The sequence below is a fragment of the Chlamydotis macqueenii genome, chromosome 4 (assembly GCF_036417535.1).
Source record: "Chlamydotis macqueenii isolate bChlMac1 chromosome 4, bChlMac1.mat, whole genome shotgun sequence".
NCBI classification, from domain to species: Eukaryota; Metazoa; Chordata; class Aves; order Otidiformes; family Otididae; genus Chlamydotis; species Chlamydotis macqueenii.
In genome coordinates, this window is record NC_141559.1 from 8,183,601 (window position 1) to 8,192,627 (window position 9,027).

Here is a 9,027-nt window from a genome sequence, read left to right on the forward strand (position 1 = left end):
TGGGGGGGCGGGGGGGGGGAAAGGAAGAGCTGTTAAGTCACTGCTGGCAAACTACTGGGACCAGAACTCCCAGCCTGGCAGCTTCCAGCTCTAATTTTCAGCTTGTTGCCCTTTTCTTTTTGCAACTTTTCTCTTATTGTGATTTATAAATAGAAACCAGCCAGACCCGAAGTGTTCTGAACAAAGGTTTTGTAATCTTGACATTCTTTTGTTACTTTTACAGAAAGAGGGACTAGTAGAAAATACTCTTTTAAGAAGGGTGAAGTGTATTTTGAATTGTATTTCCTAGCCCATCTTCCTTCACTGTTTGGCCAAGGAAGAGTCCTTTCTTGATCAACTAACGTGTCATGAAAACCCTTAAATCTATAAAATCTTAGGATTGCTATGGAGAGAGTAGAGCTGATGAATTTCGAAACTGAATGTGTTATGTCCAGGCTACAATATGCATTTTGTTCTGTTGACACAAACTACATCATATGTGACAGCTCCACTTGCCTTAGAAAAGACTGCAAACCCAGCACGTAGATGTAGCGCTGATCTAGCACCAGCGAAACAGAACCGTGCTGAGCGTGCTGCTTTCACTGGTCTGTGCATGGGACGGCTTTATCTTACCATCCATCTCCTTGCGGCATTGCTGGAGTGCGATGCGCAAAGCTCTGGTTTCTTTCACAGAATCAAGGGGAACGTGGTGCAGGAGGTGACGAATAAGGGGGAAATGCAGCCTTAAAAGCCGTGCTTGCTTGGTGTAATTTTGAAGGGCTGAATGTTGAGCAGCCATGCTATTTATAGGATCTTGTCTTCTTAAGTTTACCAGGAATTTATAACAAAAAAAAGAAACACAGAACTATAGAAGGCACTTTGTCAGAAAGACTCTGTCCTTCTATGAGAACAGGTTTTGTATGAGCATAATCCATTAAACTGCCCATAATCTGACCACTGTGATTTTAGAATAAATCATTTTGCTTTTTCTATTCCTTGTGGATACATGTTTGAGCTGTTTTTTTTTTTTTTCCTTTTGCCTCCCTTTAAGGAAAAAATGAGTTCATGAACTTCATTGATAAACAAGATTGCTCCTATCTGAACTTTTGTTTTCCTTTCAAAAGTTTTGCTGAGACATCTGTGGTTGACTCTTCATTATTTTGGATGTATACTATTCAAACTATTTCTTTTTCCTAGCTCCTAATATGGCAAAGCCATTCCTACTCAGTAATGCTCGTAAACATTTGCATAAAGTGAATTGTGTACTTGAATTGGGGCCTCCAATGTATCCTGTTTGATATACTAGACCTCATAAAAGCAAAGGAAAGCAGATGCAATTTGTGTCTCTCTGGAAGCAAAGTGCTTCTCTGCTTCACTCACATAAGAAGCAGGCAGGGCAGGCTTGGATACTGCCTGCTTTTTAACCAGCCGTGACAGAGGAGGAATTCTTTTATAATGCAATTTAGAAAGTTTTAGAAAACCATATCTATGAAATATAACTAGCTTCTGAACAGTCCAAAGCATTTTTGACTCCCATGCTAATCAGAAACCTGCCAGGGCTCTTTTCTACTGCGTCTTCCTCTCTAGTTACTCTTCTTCTCTCAGCAAGGTGTGAAAGACAAGAAAAGGAAGGCAAATGGCTCTTCCGTGCCCTATCCTCTCTCAGCAATGCTTCTCCTGGGAGCACAAGGAAGAGTAAGAACGGAAAGTGGATGGAGTGCAGGTTGTTGATATGAAATGTGTATGTAGTTTCTGAAAATTCTGTCTGTACTGTCCAAACTCCATTACAGCTAAAAGCGTGAAGGGTGACTGAGATTTAAAATTTGCTTCATTCATTAACAAGCAAGCAAGAAATGCCTGCAAAAGGGAAAGAACCTACAGAGTTGCCCTTCCCCCCCCCCCCCGCTCCCTAGCAAACATGGGTGCAGAAGCACTTAGGCTAGGTCAATGTACTTTCCATTATACTCTCATCGGTTAAAGTGTAAACACTTCTTAGGGTAAGAACTACAATTGAGTATGCTGTGAGGCCATATTAACTCTTACTCCTTTTTCCAGCTTTGTAAATCTGTGTCTTTCCATGAAAAACTGCTCAATATGAAGGTGAAGAAATGCCCATTTTGCCAACAACCAATTTCTTGGTGTTAGGGAAAGCTTCTGGAGGTCTGATAGGAGTCTGAACAGCATCAGGCAGAGGATCTTCAGCATGCTTATACAATTGCTACAGCTTTTGCCTTGAAATGTACATGCTTTCATCCAAAACTCTCTTAGCCATTGCTGAAGTGGATGGACGGTCAAATAGGCTGTGAATCTTTGACAGAAATTAATTTAATATGTTAAGCACCTCTTTGCAGCCCAAAGACATCGTTGTTAGGGAAAGCTGCTCTCTGAGACATGTTCTTGCTCCTCTGTTCCCATTCAGACAGCTGCAAGGACTGGTTCCCGTGCATACTCGGCACAGTACCACCGACTCCATCATCTCATTGAGTCACCAGTGCCAAGCTCCAGGTTATACAGCCCTTTCCAGGGAACGGGAATCTAAAAATACATGAAAGGAAAACTCTACATCACTTAGCTAAGAGTGCAGCATACAAAGTCTGTGCTGGGGTAGGATATTGAAGCTAGATTTCTGGAATGCCATCCTGCCTTTATACACATGTACAAAAATGATAATCCTAAACAATTAAACAATTTGACTCACACCAAAGGTGAAAAAAAAAAATCTCAAATAGTGTTTCTTGTACAATATGTAACAGTAAACTTAATGAGGAAATATCAAATTCACTTCATTAAGGTTTAATTATGTAAATGTGATATATCACACAAATTCAGTGGGGACAGTAGTGATTTATGAAGAACTGAATCATTTAAGTCAGGTTTTTAATTCACTATTATTTTTTAAAGGGGAAAAACAATAGCAAGGTGGCCAGCCAGAAAGCCTAGGGGAATCATTCCCATTCAAGGTGTTAGTATTAAAAGGCACGATAGGAAACAGATGTGCAGAAAAACAAAATAAAACTGCAGGCAGGAAGGAGTACCTTGGGCTATGTCTGTTCCTACTGCACTAGTTAATAAGAACTCCACAAGGAATTGGTGATTTAATTGCAGTTCACGAGCAACGTGTTAGCTTATCTTTTATAAATGATGCATTAGAAGTGTATGTAGGAAATATAGGCTTTTGCATGGTTCAAACTGTAATGAGGAGGATAGCTTTGATATTAAAAAGAATTTAGTCTACATATGGCATGCTGGCCACTGTACAATGTAATGCAGAATATATTATCCCCATATTATTTTGGTGTGGCATTCAGAAGCAAGAAACTGTAAGACCTGAGAAAAATTTTGTATGGTGACCCTGTCACCAGGCACAAGGAAAGGGCTTTATACAATTTTATGAGGGCTTTGTTCAGTTTGAATAAATAATATTGCTTTGGCTCTGCCCTTCTAGATGAAGAAATGAGATTTGGAAGGTCAGTGTTTGCCCCTAGGCTGAACATTAGGTGTATGTGCTATGGAGTGACCCAAAGTCCATCTTCCCAGCTGTCCAGAGAAAAGCAAAATGCTGTGTGGCAACATATTTCATGACACAAGGTATGCACCTGGGACTGGGAGCATGAGGAGTGGCTCCAGGTGCCACTGCTCCCTCCTAAGTGGACATGGACCCCAGTGCTTGTCCCTTTCATCCCAGATCCGTGCCTGGCTTGGGCAGTAGCTCAGAGGCTTGCCCTGTGCTTGAATGGTCAACTGCTGGTTTTGGATTAGGACACCCTAATTTTTTTCTCTGCTTGTGTCTAAGCATTATAGCAAATATGGCAGATTCTATATCCAGATGACCTGAAAAGATACTTTAAGATTTCAGGTAACTTCCAAGCTTATATTAATTAGCTATTGTTCCTGAAATAGGACAAAATCCTTGACCTTCATGCTGAAGAATGAAAGTCAAACCCAGGTTTGTAAGACAGATAGTTATTTTAGAGACCACGTCCATCTTCAGATGCCAAAAAAAAAAGGTTTGTGAGGATATTATACAAAATTTAACCCAGAGATTTTCCATAGTTTGTGCTCCTCTCACCGACTTGATCCAAAAAAAAGACGGAAGGTAGAACAGTTTAAAAAAAAAAAAAAAAAAACAAAACAAAAACTGGTGCTATTAAATGGTCTCCTGAATACAAAAGATGCCTTTAGGAACATTAAAGAAAAATTATGTGCAGCTCCTGTGTGTCAGGGCTCAATTTTTTTCCAAAAACTTTATTGTTCAACCGGATGTGTCAGAGACTAAACTGGGTGCAACTTAATGCCAAGAAACTGATGGTAAAGAGCATCTAGCACTATATATCACTGAGAAATCATTCCAGAGGGGATAAAGATATGCAGCAATAGGAAAAGAAGAGTAAGTTTCCCTATAAAATGGGCTTTAGAAGCACTTTTCTATTATTTCTTTAAAAAAAAAAAAATGCATCTTAGTAAAAGATTATGGGCTTCTCGGTATGAATAAATATAAAGAAGAAAAAGGGGCATGTTGGCTTCTTGATACCATGCTCTGTGTCACATCAGTAGCGTACTGTTGGACCAGTACCTGGGAAGGCACTCCTGATGGGTAAAAGTATTTATCTACAGATTTTTGTTAATTAGGGAAGTCCCATATTGATGCATGTTATGGATTTCCCCCGCCCCTCCCTGATGTGTGGACAGACTTTAGAGCATGGTTAAGAGATTTCCATGTCAGGATTATTCTGACATTTGCTCCACGTGAGATGGAAAAGAGCCAAACTGGAAAGGCTGGAGGGAAGAAACATCCTTCCAGGAGGGAGACGTTTGGGGCATCATGGAAGCTTCCCTCTGACTGCTTCACTTTGTTCCCTTGATATAGGCAGGGGCGGGGGACAGCTCGGACCCACTCATCCTATTTGTCACTCGAATTAAATATTTGTCGCCTGGGTACAGCGTGTCTCGAAGGGTCCCTCGGGTGTTTCTTGTGTGTGTGCTGGGCTGGCTGGCTGCTCTTCTGCCCTCCTACACATTCCACAACCTCTGGACGTGTAAGTTGTTTATATAGTTCTATATGTGCAATCTGGAATCAATTTTGGCACCAACAAACCACATTTTAGGCTGTCAGCAGCCTCGTACTAATATGTGTGTGTGTATATTTAGAAATATAAATATATATTGGCAAACTATGAAGCTAAGGTGATTGCAAAGTCCTCATTGGTTCTGACTGGTGTATGGAGATGCTGAATTTCTCTCTTGCTGTCCTCTTGCTCTGGCTACAGACTGTATGTAAATAACAATATCAGTCTTTTTTATCTTCTATAATATTCCTCCACTCTTCAGGGCTCATTGTTACCCTCACAATACAGCAGACTGAGATGATAATGACAGCGCATGGACTGATGCCGTCGCAGTGGAGAAAAGCATAGTTAGCCTGTAGTTCTGTATTTAATTTTCCCACCATACTCCAGCTCGCTCTGGCTGAATTTACCAAAATATCCTCTAGATATCAGACTGCAAACTTCAGTTGCACAGGCTTTCTGTGGAGATGTCTTGTTAATTATAATCCTGACTAGGTCTAAAATATTACAAGCTTTTACTTTAGTTTTCCAGTAGCGGTTCCTTATTTGAAAGACACACGTCAGAAAAGGTCCAGGAATCTCAGTCGGACAGAGCCACCACGCACAGCTAAACCACACTGAACGCAGGGTCGCAAAGAAAGAAACCTTCAGAAACTGGAGTTCAAGTTTTGTCTGGTGGTCAGAAATATGACTTTTTCTATTGTTAATTAAGTCAATGTCATTACCCATACCTCTTGATTCTCACATAGGTCCTTTCATGCTGAACAAGCCCCAGATATTTTCTCAGGAGCACAGAATAACTGTATAGCATGTGGAAAGCTGTAACTCAATGGTGTACTTCATAGACCACAATGTCCTACTGGAGATAATTTCCATTTTGACTAACTGCATCAGGACAAAATCCTTTTCTGGGTTTATTTTTTGTTGTAGTTATTTTTTTAATTATGTTTATTTAGAAAAGAAAGGATCCTAGATGTTATTTACCTTGCCAAATTTAGTTGTTATAATCCACAAATAAACGCCTAGAGAGAAACAGCCTAATTTTGTAAAGTTTTTCAAAAATCAGACAAAGATCACCTCCTCTGAAGAGGTGATTAATTAAGAACCAAATTAGGATTGCTATGTTGTTGTTTCTAACTTAGTCTTACAGATCACCCCTGAAAACCAAAGCGAACTATAAAGACCAATGTTCCTGTGCTCCAGAAGCTGAGCCAGCTGATGCTGGTTCCACAGTTCAGCTGGTGGTAACCAGTGGGGGTGATATGTATTTCTCCTTTTGCTTAAACTGACCAAAGGAATTAGGGCTTAAACTGTATATTTGCTCTGGAGTTTCGTCTAATTCCACTCTCATCACAGCACAACATTTAAACACAAAATAAAACAGCAAACTCGATCTTTCCGAGTCTATAGCTTGTTGACATTGAACCTCACACAGTTCTTACGCTGTCTGCTTGGGCCGACATGGCGCTATTAGATCAACAATACCAGCTGGCTTTTTAATTCTCTTGGGAGCCAAAATTTAAATGAAGCTAAATATTAGGTCTGTGCTTAGATCTATTCTATAAATATTGTCATTAATTTAGGAGACATTTGTTTTGGACTTTTTTTTTAATCTAATTTTTATTGTTGATCTTTACAATCTTGCATTTGTCTTTGGTTTTTAAGGTACTCCCAATAAGTGTTTTGTTTATCATACTTTTTGTAGTGCAATTTTTCTGTCATGATCAGATGTTTTTAATAGGCTTTGGGGTTTGTTTGCTTTGCTTCTGTAGTAACTTTAATTACAGGTCCACATACTTTATGTCACTGAGTATGTCAGAAAGAGCAGGGGGCTGAGACTTGGTAGGAATTGGAATCACTTGCCCCCTTCTGGGTGTGTTAGCGGTGGCTTTTGACCCAAAAAACAGTCACTTACCTCTGTGATCTGAAGTGTTACGAGCTCTCAAACGGCAAAGTTGCCAGGAATTGAATGAATTCTGTTTATTCTCTGTGTGATACAGCTCCTTTCTGCAGATTCACACCACAGTTGGAGAAACTGTGGCATGACAGGCTTTGCCTTGGCAAAACCCACCTGCTGGAGTGGTCCTCTACTTGCTGAATCCATACGTGTGTCTAAGCAACATCAAGCTACTCGCAGTTACGCTGAGAGCTTCTACAGGCTGATCATCTGCATCAGGGAGTGCAGGGTGAGCATAGAGCAAAAATTATCAGAGATGAGTGCCCAGACAATGCTTTAAGTCACTTTAAGTGGCAACGTTGGGCTCCTATATGCAGTTTTCACATCAAGAGAGTAGCATAACAGTTTGTAAAACAGAATAAATTAAACTTGATGGTTTATATATTGTATAATTAATCTACGGAACATATAAAGGCATCAAGGTGAGACAAATCAAGATATCTCACCAAGCTATCATTGAGGTGAGAGCTTCACAGGACTGGAAACAAAAGCCCGTGACCAGTCTGGCGGGGCAGTGCCATGTAAGCGGTGTTCAAAATGTTAACTTAGTTGGGAAACTCACACAAACACAGCATTTGGATCTCACCATCAGATTATCATTATAGTTTAGCTTCATTTTGGTGTCTGTCTGTGCCTGCATAACATGTACCCATCCTATGTACAGATTGCCTCCTGTTTTATCTCCAGTTTTCTTTCTCTTTTTTCTTTCTCTTTGTTCATTAGCAATGTTGCGGGGCAGAGCCGACACTGCTCTTCACCTGTACAAAATTGCTTGAATGACTGCGTTATGTTTTTTCTTAGCAGTAGGCATAGTAGTTCAATATGAGGATACGTGAAGGAAGAAACAAAACACAAATACATAAGCTTAATGGTAAATGGATTTTGTGTATGAAGATGCCACACAGTTAATTAGCACTTACAGAGAGCGGATGAGACGTTTTCATCACGCAGCTGATAAAGTATCTAGCATTATTTGTGCTTTAACACAGAGCTCACGTACTGTGTACGGATTTGCCATGCACGCTCACTGTATTTCTTTTGCAGCATCATATCAGGCCGCCCAGGTCCCAGAGAAACGATAGCAGCGTCTTCCTGCAATTGTGCACCAGGAAGGGCCGGCCAAGTGCTCACGTCCCAGGGCCTGCTATTTCCCTCCTTCAGCTCTGGGATGCGTTATTTTTAAACAGCCGGAGTAACAGGAACAGCAAGTTGCTCCTCCGCAGCCATAGGAACAACCGTGGAGCTATGGGGCCAGCTGGCCCCCACACCCCCACCGCAGCATCCCTGGGCTTGAGGGTCACAGTGGACTGGTACCAAGATCCACTCCAGGTAGTGATGGAGGAGGGGGACATATTCAGCATCACACAGCCTGTCACACATTTGTGTTCGGTCTTTGCCAGCAGACAGCTTTGGGTGGAAAAGGAGGCAGGGACAGATCAGGTGGGCACCTCCTGGCCTTGCTGTCCCAGTGCGCTCACCCACAGCCTGTACGGGGAATACAAATTAAGGCCTGAATTTGTGTAGGTCTAAAACTTAAATACTTTTTGATCCTAACGGCATTGTCTAAATGCTGTTAAATATGATACAATGTTCTTACTTTACTAAAAGTGGAAAACGAAGCCTACCTTTATGATAGAGAGCTCTTCAAGAGTGAATGCCTCAGGCCAGTTGCGTTAAGACCGTTCTGTGTGAATCAATGCAAAAAAAATCAGAAGTGAAATTAATTATTCAATCCTTGCATCCCTTTGCATGTCCTTTAGTCCAGCTTCACAAGCCACACTGAACTACTACCCTCCAAAGCTCAAATACAGTCTGTGCTGTTTCCTGGAAGATTAAGCTATCATTTTAGGGTGGAAGGTTATAATTTGCAGGGCTTCATCAGAGATAACTGGGTTTTGTTTGTTTCTGCATAGAATGGGAACGTAGATAAGGTTTAACAGCAGAAAACAGTATAGTTTCCAAGGTATTAAGGAGGAGGAAAGACAGTGGTTTGAGAAGATACACTAGCCCTGATTTTCCCACTGT

General features: G+C 40.9%; 1 long non-coding RNA gene across 1 annotated transcript; it reads right to left on the minus strand.

Moving 5' to 3' along the window:
- Positions 1 to 7,862: 7,862 nt before the first annotated feature.
- On the minus strand, positions 7,863 to 8,741 carry LOC147600835 (uncharacterized). The gene is made up of 2 exons (XR_015258567.1): positions 8,628 to 8,741; positions 7,863 to 8,487 (listed from the first exon to the last, which is right to left on the minus strand). It is a non-coding gene; the product is annotated as an uncharacterized LOC147600835 (long non-coding RNA).
- Between the last annotated feature and the right edge of the window lie 286 nt (positions 8,742 to 9,027).